Source organism: Rhipicephalus sanguineus, chromosome 1 (assembly GCF_013339695.2).
Source record: "Rhipicephalus sanguineus isolate Rsan-2018 chromosome 1, BIME_Rsan_1.4, whole genome shotgun sequence".
NCBI classification, from domain to species: Eukaryota; Metazoa; Arthropoda; class Arachnida; order Ixodida; family Ixodidae; genus Rhipicephalus; species Rhipicephalus sanguineus.
The window spans coordinates 250,723,204-250,736,184 of NC_051176.1; the positions used below are offsets into that span (position 1 = coordinate 250,723,204).

At 45.4% G+C, this 12,981-nt stretch overlaps 1 protein-coding gene across 1 annotated transcript in view; it reads right to left on the bottom strand.

The window, feature by feature from the left end:
- The window catches only part of LOC125756128 (uncharacterized), a 42,633-nt gene extending 31,797 nt beyond the window's left edge, over positions 1–10,836 (bottom strand). Inside the window, exon 1 of the mRNA XM_037646940.2 lies at positions 10,720–10,836. The gene's annotated coding sequence lies outside the window, so the exon portion shown is untranslated. The remainder of the gene's footprint in view (positions 1–10,719) is intronic.
- Between the last annotated feature and the right edge of the window lie 2,145 nt (positions 10,837–12,981).

Sequence of the window (12,981 nt, forward strand, 5' to 3'; positions counted from 1 at the left end):
GATAGATAGATAGATAGATAGATAGATAGATAGATAGATAGATAGATAGATAGATAGATAGATAGATAGATAGATAGATAGATAGATAGATAGATAGATAGATAGATAGATAGATAGATAGAAACGTTAACAGTGCCTGTGGTTCGCTAAGAAATGCTTCGAATTTAAAATAATAAGCAACTCAAGATCGAAGAGTGGAAGGCCGTCGCAATGGATTCCGTGCAAGGGCGCTAACGATTATTTCTTATGCAGACCTTGAACAAAGAAGTCAGCCACCGATAAGAAACGGATGAAAAATGAAACAAGAGAGAAATTTCTCAGGCTTCAAGATGTCTAAATGAGCGCAGCTTCAAAAAGGAGCCGTTCTGTACACAACGAGTGTACGAGCCAAAAAGAATGTGCAAGGACAGTAGTACCGGAACCAATAAAAAAAAAACTTGAATTTGAGTGATGTCCAGACGTCAATGCCACAGAAAGACAATGCAAGGAAGTTTCTGATGACAAGCACGTCTGAAAGCATAAATTTTCGCAAAATGAATAAGAGGCTCACGAATGTTAATGTGACACTAGGGAAAGTTAGCCAAGGCGTGCGAAGATATGTGCTAGAGTCTGAAGAAAAGCAGAAAGCCTACAGCTGGGGCGGCGCCAGTGGGGGGTACAGTGGGGGGTACCCCCCCCCCCCCCCAGAATTCCCTCCTGCCCCTCCTTTGTCCCCCCAAGAGCGCCGAAAAGCTCACCCAAGGTATGCGGTATGAAGCAAAATGTCAAATTTCTGTAATAATTTGAAGGCAGGTGCATGACAGCAGCGCTGCTTATACAAAGGACGACCTTGTTTAGGCATGGCAGTTTATTCTAGGAAATTTCTTATCACAATCGATTGCCCTCTCGCCTGTGATAAACAGGCGCTTGAAACACAGTGCGAACAGGCGCAATAATAATTAAAAAAAAGGCTACGCCTGATATGGATTTAAAAAGGGATCTCACTTTGCAGTTCGATCTGCCTGCGTGAACCAGCAAGTTCGTGCCTCGGATGCGAGAGCCTCTTTTTGAGGCGTCTTCCCCTCACATACCATTTCCGCAGAGAATAAGCTTCGCTCTGCTAGGGCCGCATAACCGCGAGCGCTCGGTAACCCAAGACAGCACGCATATACCACGCAGGATATACGTGTCGTCCATAATCGTACTAGAACACAGGCGAAGCAAACAGCGTGGGCTTGAAACCGTAGATGTTCATACAGGGAGCCGATTTCAATGCCTTTTCATGCGAACTCTGCTCGGCAACTGGGCAGAGTTGAACCCAACACGCGGGATACGCATGTCGTCTTTCAGCGGCGCCAAAGCGCCACGTTCAATAAACAAAGCGGACAAACTGCCGCGGTGTTCGATTCGTTTGCTCGCTCCCGCTGTGTAAGACAAATACTCTTTCCTTGCACCGTGGGAGTATTAAATGTGAAGCATTTCTTAGCGAACTTCTGCGACTTTGAGCGTATCTATCTATCTAGCTGCCTACGACTTTGTGCTCTCGTGGCCGGTTCGTTAATAGGATGTATACCAATATTGGTATGGCGTAACATGGCTTTATGAAGAACATAAATGACAGGCCATAACGTGAAAATCATGATATCCATGTCATGAACGACATGATTTACATGCCATGGCACTGTCTTGGTGCTCTTGCGGCCGTTTCGTTAATTTCGTATATAGCAAAATTGGTATGGCGTGACAAGAGTGTATGACGAACATAAGTGACAGGTCAAAACGTGCAAATCATGACACGCATGTCATGTACAGCATGGCTTACGTGCCACGCTCATGGTGCGCTCGTGGCTGTTTCGCTAACTTGATATACACCAAAATTGGTGTCTCGCGACGTGACTGTGTGACGAACACAAATAACAGGTGGTAACACGAAAATCATGACATGCATGTCATGTAGGGTATGATTTTGACGCCACGCTCATGGTGCGCTCGCGGCCGTTTTGTTAACTGGATATGTGCCAAAATTGGTATGGCATGACAGGAGTGCGTGACGAACATAAATAGCAGGTCATGCATCGTATATATGTAGCACAATACATGTTTCATTAGCATGGCATATACCAGATTGTACAGGCATGCATGTATGACAGTCTCGCGATATATAGTGAACTAGATGTCACGACATGAATGACTTCATTAGCCTGAATGACAAACAAGACGATGTATGCAGCTCTTTGCTGGCTGCTTCGCATTACATCGATTCCCACATTGCGTGAGATCTGCCGATTTTTTCTTGCACCGTGCTCGCTCCCAAGCAGTGCTTGTGACGCAGGAGAAAACGGCAGCCCGTCTTGCCGCCACTCCAACGTGCGGTCTATCCTACAGGTCATTGACTTGCCTGAGTATGTCACAGAAAAGGTCCACTGCCCACTTTATTTCGACTTCGAGCAAGCGGGCCAAGCAAGAAGGCTAACAAGTATAAAAGAAGAGATGAAAAGCTTCCACTACTTCGCACTTATCGTTGATGAAACCAAGGACCAAAGCAAGACGCAACAGTTATCAGTTGTTGTAAGGTACTGCGTCAGTGGGGCTGTCTTTGAGCGGTTCCTTAATTGATTCCGCAACGCTGAGCAATTGGATGCAAGGTCGCTCCTGAGCTACGTAAAGGAAACGTTGAATCGCTGCGGCATTGATCCTCAGCTTTGCATTGCTCAAACATATGGTGCGAATGTCATGAGCGGTACTTCAAGGGGCGTCGTAGCGCTGTTCAGAAAGGAAGTGCCGCAGGCAGTGTACGTATATTGCATGAACCACCGCCTCAATATTGTCATCATGGATGTCTGCAAGGCGATAAAACCGGTGAGGTATCTTTTCTCTCTTTTAGAATGCCTTTGTGTCTTGACGTAGATGTGCAAAAAAGGTTGTCTTTGTCAGTGACAGAGCTGCAGCGTCTCAGCGATACACGATTGACCTGCGAGATAGCGGCTTGCAGAGCTGCAATGAAAAGTTTTGTTGCTATCTTTGTATGTCTCGCCGAAGTCATCGCTACAAACAGCAGGCGGGCAACGGAAGCTCTGCTTGAGCAAATGAACTTGTCGTTTTTCTTCCATTTAAGCCTATTTACCATGGTACTTAAGGTTCTTTCGGACCTATTGCAAAGTAGAGACTGCAATCTTAGTCAGGCATGTCTCATGGCACGCACAGCAATTGACGAGTTCTCCGAAATGAGAAACTCGCGGAGCGCATTTGACACTGTGTGGGCGCAAACCCGCAGTGTTTCTGAGGAGAACGGGGTGCCCCAAAGGGAAAAGCAGAGAACGAAGCGCCTTCCGCTCCATTTAGAGCAGTTTGTATTGAGTGAAGGACGGCCCGTTCAAGAAGAGTCTCCAAATCCAAAGGAAACATTCAGAGTAAAATATTTTTACCCGTTTGGGACCATCTCATTGCGGAACTGAGGCGCTTCACGGAGAATAATGATGTACTCTGCGGAGTCAGCGCCTTCCAACCCCAGAGTGAGAATTTTATGGACATCTCCTTGTTCAAGCCTTTCGGTGAGCACTACGCATGCGACGTCGACAGCGCTGAAGTTGAGTACAAGTTGGTAATAAAATTTCTTCAGTGCATCGAAGCCGAAAGGAAGTGCAAGATAGAAACATTGATGCAATTGGTAACTCTCCTGGGAGAGTATTAGTAAAGCTAGCCTTCCACAAACTGCACAAACTAGGTGTTATCGCTGTGGCGATACCGGCATCGTCATCCTCTTGCGAGCGCACATGCAGTTTCGTGCCTTCGAAGACTGAAGACTTATCTTCGCAGCAAGGTGACCAACAACCCTCTGAGCGGCCTACAGCTGCGTTTGCGGTCGAGCGATCTCTTGCCCGTAATATAGACCTCCAGCGTGTTGTTGACATGTTCGATGCTGCGCACAATAATCGACGTATACGTCTGCACTAATATACTGGCATATTGTTCGGGTATGGGTAGATAGGAGTGAAACCTATACCGGTATCAGAAAACCCGCTTCACCATCGGATAATCCCGGCCGTGTTTTGTCTTGTGCTGTCACAGCGCAGGCGTTGGCACCTGTAGTAGTGACTTTTTCGAAGCTATATTGTGATCTATAGTTAACTGGTGTTATTTTATTGCTGCTGGTTACCTGCTTTATTTTCTTCGTTTGGTACTGCTTTTTGTGTATGCGCTGTTCGACGCACCATATAAATGTTCATTATATTAGCAGAAACACTACTGTGTAAACATGCTAAATATTAATTTTTACCTTACTGCGTTGCTCGAATATCTGATTTACACTGACGTGTTTAGAACCTGGGCCTTCAGCCCAGTCAAACTGTCGTTAATATTTCAGCCACCGAGCAATTGGTATCCTATTGTGTGCTCGAAGATTGTAGCGAATGTATGTACATAAATAAATGTTAGCTTTTGCTTTTCACATCATTTGATTGGTAGCTGACGCAAAGCACAGTGGAGGGGAACAGAGCAGGTACCGACGGTTACGTAAGAGAGGCACAAAGAAGACAAAGACAAACGCAGCTCTGACTTTCAACAAAATGGTGATTTCGCTTGTGCCCAGCTATTTATAGTGAACACTTGACAAAAAGAAATTCTCGTAGCTGCGCACAGCTTCTTCTCAAGTCGCTATCGCGCTGGTATCTTATCAAGGAAGCTCAGCTCTTTTTCACACAAGGCTATACTGATAGGCAGCTAATGCAATTCTAACCCGTACGTAATATCGCGGGTGCCTCGATGATTTCTCTTGTAAGAGCTGACTTAGATCGAGATCAAATATTGCAGATAATATTTTATCTCGATGTAAGTCAACTCCTCAAGTCATCTTACATGTAAGTCATCGAGGCAGCCGCTGTCTCGATGACTGATGGGAGAAATTACAATGCAAGGAAGCGTTGGGGCTGAGCAATGATCGGCCTCTATGGATCACGCGCGGCCTCGATATCTATTACGTTATACTTACCTAAGCAGAACACCGTGCATGTTTATTGGAGTCTTGAGCGACTGAAGTAAGCGTATGCGCCATATGTAACAAGATTTATATCTCGGACTTCCAGTCTAATAAGTCGGCCGTTTATAAAACAAGAGAGGAACGTGTAAGGGAGTAAAACAGTGAAAACACAACGCATAAGTTCTCCACTCCACCTCCCTGCCCCCCCCCCCCCCCCGAAGGAACTTGCTTGTCGTGGTTGCCCCCCCCCCCCCCCCAGGAAAAAAATCCTGGCGCCGCCCCTGCTCGAAGATTGGCCTACAGGATCAATAAAAGCCGCGGAAAGGTAACAAATGACATCCCACGCCCTAAAAATATAAATTGAGGTGAAATGAACGTTTTAAGTAACTCTGAGAAAGTAAAAAAAAAAGCTAAAATAAACGTAGAAGTAACATTTTGCAAACTTGCTGAATACGGTGAATGAAAAAAAAAAAAAAAGATTGCGTCGAGATGTTGCCTTATGTGTAACGTGCACAGGGAATCCTGAGCAGAGCTATGGGCCTCGTGGAAGCGCTGAAAATAATGCAAATCAGGAAGCGTTTTAGCGGACCAAATACCGTCGACTGCGGGCGGGGAACTTTGTTGGGGGAAGAAAGGTTCAACATACTGTTAGGCATTATGACAGGGACTTACAAACAAGTACAGATAAAACTTTGATAGAGGGAATACAGCTGCCGCCAACAAGATGACCTACATTTACGGCTGACATGACTACAGAGAGGGCACGCCTATGTTGCCAAAAGGTCCGGTACGCAGGTTGAATGACCTGAGTACCGGACCCTTTGACATGAATTATGTCATAAAGGCATATTACAAGCGCAATCTTCAACGTGAGGCAAAAGAGGCAGATGCGGAGAGAAACTCGGTCGGCAGTAACATTACGTTGTTTTCACCTGCTTGGACAACCATTATGACTCAGGGCCTAATGGGGAAACTTAAAGGAGTCTTGAAGAAATGAACGTCCCGAGCATTATGTCCATAGATCAAGGAAGGAAGGAAGGAAGGAAGAAACAAGTGGAAAGACAGGGAGGTTAGCCAGTTCTTAGACCGGCTGGCTACCCTGTGCTGGGGGAAAAGGTAAAATATACAGGGATCCAAGGACGTTTGTCCTCAGCTCCTCCGAAGAAATTTTACAGGTGGGAGTGTGACACTACCGATGTTGGAATCAGGCCTTCCTGCTCTAAATGCTTTTTCTCCCCAACGATCGTTTTACATAAGAATCGCCTTGGAATATTAACGCTATAGAGTTAAAAAGCCCGTTTCGCAGAAATTTCGGTGTCGGCGTGAGCGAAAATTCCGACGGTGTCGGTTTCGTGAGCGAAAAATTCACCGACGATTACGATATTCCCTATAGTGTGAATTCTGAGCGCAGCTTCGTGTTGGGGCAACGCCAACTGTGTTTGAAGTTTTCGCTATCTGCAGTTCTAGCAATGTAACATTCGTTACATATTGCCACAGAAACGTCAGCGCTCGAGTGCTACGCACACCACTCTGTGCATTGCAGGCGTCAGAAACCAAGCGAAACGCCGACAGCCCCGTTAGGACAAGCGAAGCCAGCCTCAGTGCACGTACCAGCACTGCATGCGCACGAGCTCCGACCGAGGGGCCAGCGCGCGTGACGGACGAAGAAAGCGAGGTTAGCGGCCAGTGGCTCGTGATATCGACAGACTCCGCGTTCGCTCTTTTTCGTCCTCGTTCGCTCTATCGGTGACGCCGACGACAACGGCGACGCCGCTCAACGCAGGAGCGGGCGCCTAAGAGCTGCGCTCTAAAATCGAGAAAGATGCAAATAAAATAAATAATAAAAATCTTCGGTTCGAGTGAGAATCGAACCCAGTCCTTCTGCGTCGGAAGCTGGTGTTCTACCACAGAGCCACGCCATTTTTTTTTCGTTATTGCGCAGAGTCACGCCATTGCTTGAAACTGCTTCGGAAAAACACACTATATGAATGTCATGTAGTAAGAGGAGTCTCCTTAACGCATGTAATATTGCGTGACAACAGCGTAAAATCGCGCCGGGCGTCAAAACGTGTGAATTGCGCAATTAGCGGGTGTTTTAAAGGTCCACCCATTACAAAACGCTCAGACACATTTAATCATCATCAGCAGCAAAAGCATCAACAAAGTGAGCAGTTGCGTAGGTTCGCGTGTTGCCTCGCGGACGCGTAGTGGGCTCTTCGCTGCTTCACAAAAGGAGGAATTATGGCGCGGTGGGAACTTCGCAACTGTACTTGCACTTTCATTCTAGGATAGTGTGAAAAGGCCAATGTCACGCGCACAGACGTTCGTTTCCTTGCGGCACGATTGAGGCATCCACCGAGAACAGACGCCAGGCGATGCGCACGGGGCCGACTGTCGCGTTCTACTCTTGAATGCGAAGCTCGAGCGTCCTCGAAGTTTTAAGTAAACGGCATTGCTCTTGATGCAACGCGGGAAGGAACTGCGGGAGCGAAGCTGAGGCATCGCAGGCAATTTTTTCGCAAAGGTATTGCGGGGAAAGAAAAAAAAAAGAGAAGGGAGGCGGATGGCAGTAAAACTTCCATATGGAACTAGCGTTTGACTTCTATTTATCGGGTATCTTTATTACTCTGCCTGGTTCGGCGAATGGCGAAGAAGAAAAATTAAGCGCTCCGTGTGTCAGATTCCTGACGTCTGCATGTCAGTACGACAAATGCAACGCGTTCCCAGCTGTCATCGTGGCGCTTTTCTCGCATTTAGTATGCACATGCAAAGCTTGGCGAATAGATAAACACTTATGTTCATAATTTACGCAGTATTTAACGAAGCTTTACAAAGAAGGCGTAAAGTTAGCCCGCGCAGGGCTATACTTCTACGTAGCATGCGGCCGCGTAGATGAACCGGCTTAACGCGCACCTGCCGCGCACAACGCTATGTATACAAAATGCGACCGTCGTGTTTCACTGCAACTTTGTGCTGCTCCTGGCTTTTTTTTTTTTTTTCTGCCTCGCCGTTATGCGCAACGGAAGGGGTCGTGTACAATGACGGACAGAAGAAGCCATTGTGCTTACTGCACCGAGCTATTTTAGTGCAACCTACTGCTATCGTCCCAGGGAATCTTTTATCACAGCATAAGTTAATCAAGTGACCTCGTTCTTGGCCGACAATGCCCTCGGGATACGGTTGCACATTCGCACAGTCATCCTTGTCGCAACTATAGCATTTCGCAAAACATCGGAGTGCTGCGTCCTCTTTAAATAAAATGCCAGGAGGTGGTTTGGTGTTTCACCTGCCCCCCTCCCTTCCTCCCGCCCAACCACAGGAATTTTTTTTACACTTTGTATGTGTGTATATACGCGCACCTGTGGAAACTCACGCACTAACGTACATAAAGAGAAAACGGACCCCCCCCCCCATCCCCACCCCCCCAATTTTTTTTTCTGGCTACGCCTTCTTAGTTTTCTTTGTCTTTCCGTGATACGCATTGCGTGGTCAAATCTGCAATCCAACTTGCCCAGACGTCAATTCTTCTGCAATGAAGTTTCTGCAGTCTTCCGAGGAAGTCCTTTAAAAGTACATTTTCTTGCGCACAATCATCTCGATAAAGTTGGCAAAAGGCCTGTATGTATTGTCATCGTCTTTTTCTTGTAAATAATTATTATTAGCAGCCTTAATTATACGGTTTTTCACCTTCTTTTTTTATTATTTTTCTCATAATCGTCAAAACAATATTGATCCTTTTCCTTCACATTATGAGACAGTGAACTGCAGGCATGTATCGCGGCAAAATTTTGAGTCTTGCAGTTAACTCCTCTCTCGTCGAAACCTTACAGTTTGTGTGAGCGCGTTTGCTAGCGTGGAATAGTTGCTGTAATCGCCTTGGCGACAAAAACAAACACAAAATAAGAAAGGGTCAAGAAAAAGGCTGACAGCAGCTGTCAGAATGAACAACATTACGCCTTCCTGCTTATCAGGAAGGGCTGCACATGCAGCACAGAAGAAAGTCATCGAAAATAAGCTGCGCTGCACAGCAGTCTTGCCAGTCGCCAGAATCACCTGCTGTAAGCGTATGACGATGGTGCACATAATCGTTAATATAAGTCGTGGATATGATCGCTCCAGTGAGTTAAACGCTTGTGAGCCCTGGCTCTCACTCTTTCTGCCTCACGCAGCGAGCGACCCCAGTAAAGGAAGCGAGTCAATACCTTACAATGGAATGAGTCAGCTTGCACTTTGAACTCTCGAGAACAATGCGCGGGTTTGTCTTTGTTTACATTTAAAGGCGCCGTATACCTTTGTGCGCCGAAAATCAAACGGCGACAAGGCTTTTGCCTCCATTTTCCCACTCACTCTGTGTTTAGTGCCTTTACAGGGAGACCCACTGCTCTTGAGCAAGAGGATGGAAAATATAGTGAAACACAGTGAAGTTAGCCAGTTTTGAATTCCGGCTGGCCACCATGGGCTACTAAAGGCTGCAAACGGAATTCAAAATGACGCAAAGAGAGGTGTAAAACAAAACAATGTCGGGAAAAAATGCGCCAACTAACGTGATGCAATGCGCTACAAGATATACGATGCGGTGTACCATAGGTGTAGTAAATGTCCTACCACACTGATATACTGCCAAATAACACTTACACTACCTGACGGCATTCAAATGCCGGTCTTTGGTATTTTATCACAAAATCAAGTATATATATATATATATATATATATATATATATATATATATATATATATATATATATATATATATATATATATATATATATATATATACACAGTGAATGTGAAATGCAGCCCGAATGTTCAGTTGACATATTACATAATGTCGACCATTCTGTGTGCGTAAAATTCAACATTGGTTGGTGACAACTCCAGTGAAGGATAGTCGTACGAGCCTACAGAACACGCGAAGGAGCAGTTTGTGCGCAACTAAAGCCATACTACAGGTCTCATAAAGTTTTCTGTGACCTCCTGACATACACATAGAAAGTTCGCACCATGTCATGACCCTTTAAACGCAGCATTATTTCCCCACAGCAGGATTAGTTGAATAGCTTAGTAAGTTTCTGTTCCCGTTACACCACTGACACGTTGTTGGCTTCTGCAAAGCGAAAGCAACGATAGTGAAAGGCCTTGGCAGCAGGAATTAAAACCTGATTGTCAATCCCTATGTCATTACGAATTCCACAAGAGCGAATTCCATAAAAAACTAGTACAGAAAACGACGAAGCGTGGCATGTTGCAATGTCTTACAAGTGCTGGTGTAGCGATACCATGTGGTCATGGGATCACTACACCCCTCCCTTTCTTTCTCTTCAAATATCATATGTCCTTTTTGTGGATGCTAGTTGATATTCACTGATGTCATTCGGTCGCTGCGCGAAGCATCCATACTAATAGCAGGTCCCATTGTACTCGATAATGTCTGGTGGTATGACCGCTTCTCTAAAGTTTCATCATACTCATGGGACAGCGTCCTTATGAGCTCATACAATGTGCATTAGAAGAAAGCTTGGTTGCTCCGCTGAGCGTGTCACGGGGATAGACGTTATTGCTCTCAAATTCCCTGAAATTCACTACATTGCACAGGTATAGTCTCTAGAGCGAGCAACTCTCAGAGAACATGAATTTGCGAGATCACGAGATTAGTTTGAATAAGGGGAAAGCCCTGCGTTAGCCAAAAGTAGCTGATGAGGAGACAGTGAAACTGAGGAAGTGAAGGTTGTCCAAAGATTGACCGGTGTTAGCAAAGCACTTCGTACCTTTTTCTCTTTTCTAGGGTAGAGAGGGACGTCTTGGAACGGAGGCTGCGTTGTAAACCAAAGAAGAAGACTGAAATTAGTGGAAGCCCTGCCGAAAACTGTCTTAGCTCGCGTTGACCGAGGTATATTTTTGTTGCTCTTATGGTTGCTTGAAACGTATATACCTATGTTGTGCGCAAAAGCTGCCAGCTGAAATTAGGGTACATGACAATGACTTCATCGTGGAGCGTTTCTTCTGTGTATTCAGTAACTACTTCAAGGATGGCGAAGACATTAAACATATTCCGCTGAGAGAGAAAAAAAAAAGTTGACGTTCACTTGTTACGAGTAACGTGACACAAACAGATAACAAGAACCTCCGATAAATGCAGCGCCTCTCTGATCAAGGCTTACAAGAGTTCATGCACACCGCCGAGAAGTTAAATATTTTTCTCTAAAAAGTCGCAGGCAACAGTCTCGTAACATCTCGAAGAATAATGTCGTCGTGACGAATTATACGTGCCTTCGCACTGAAGCGAAGACGGCGGAAATCGTTGGCCGTTGCTGACATGGTCTATCTGCAGCGTCCACGATAAGATGAAAGCTTGTTGTGTGCGATGACTTGGCGCTGGCGAGTGAAAAAAATGACGACTTTGTCTGCTCTGGAGTGTTACCACAATGTAACCAGTGCACTTTGGACGACGTATCTTGTGTCGTCTGGGCACCATGATGAAACCGCGACCACTCGTGATGCAACTGTCGCCAAGGCTGTTTTGTTTGTCCCCCGTTAGAGCTGACGCGTTCGCGATTTGAACGACAAGCTTGCTTGCACAGAACGCCCAGCAGTTTTCGTCGATCATGCAATGATCGCACACTCGGCGAAAGAAAAGCGAGGAAAATACTAGAGATAAGTTTGCGAGCCTTATTTCGTTCTTCATTTCTTTCGACAAAGAGCTATGTACCAGTAACTGCAGGGAAAAAAAGAAATTTCGAGTGTTCAGATAGAAAAAATACGTTCACAGATTGTGCTAGAAAAAGCCGAATGGCAGTACCATTGTCCCGTCAAATTACATGGTGTTTAGGCGGCAAAACTTTGTAGTAGTGTTCTTGAGATCTGCTGATGCGACGCGATAAAATCTGCGGTTTAACCAGAGCCCCTGATTCCTCTGTCGCTCTTAACGAAAGCTGATTCCGCTGAACAATGCCTCCGTAGGCGTACTCGATGACAATAGATGGCGCAACTCATATACGCAAAAAACAACCAGACCAGCAGGCCCCTTGTTTTCCAGCATTTCGTTTGTAGCTTTCCTATCAACTGATGTTTTTGGCCCTTTTTCAATGTATGACTGAGGGAAGGAATGTACCACGGCAGCGCAAGAGAACCTCTATACAATGAGGAAGGTGTATGTATAACTCCAAGCGTGGAGTAAAATTGATTGATTGATTGATTGATTGATTGATTGATTGATTGATTGATTGATTGATTGATTGATTGATTGATTGATTGATTGATTGATTGATTGATTGATTGATTGATTGATTGATTGATTGAAGGTTGTGCAAGTGCAAGCACAATGGTGCATTTCTGGTCATTCAGCGAAAGCTGCTCGAACTAGATCAATGGCATGCAATACAAAAAGTTTGAACGTTTTATGCGAAAGAGCCATCGCTCATTGAGGCTGATAAACAAAGTAATGAAATCCAGCACACATGTTGGGGTGTATGCGAAGAGACGTTTTCCTAGAGCTTTAGTTTTACGCTATGTAACTAAATGCGATGCGTATAACTGTCATTATTTTCATCCTAAATGCAACATGTAGTCTTACACAATGTTTATGCATGGCCAGGCCCGTAGCCAGGGGGGGGGGGTGCCCTAGTCCTCCCCCCCCCCCCCCCACCCGGGGGTGTTTATACCGAAAATAAATAATAAAAATAGGTGTTTCTAAAATAGTCAAGGCCTTCACCAAACCCCCCCCCCCTCGAAAAAAATTCCTGGCTACCAGCTTTTCGTCGTGCAATACTAATGTTAATTCATTACACCGTTCACAGATTAGGCTGACACGCAAACAGTAGTTCATACAAATGCACTCTACTAGACATCGACGATTGACGTCACGAGAACGTAGGTGGATTTTTATTTATTATTATTATTATTAAATGCGTGGGCAGGAAACTTATGGTAGGCATTATGAGAAATATTCGTTTTAAAATAAAAGCTTTGTGTGGTGGTCCTGCTTTGCGACAAGGCCCACAGTTTACACTTATACGGCGGGCCCAATAGGC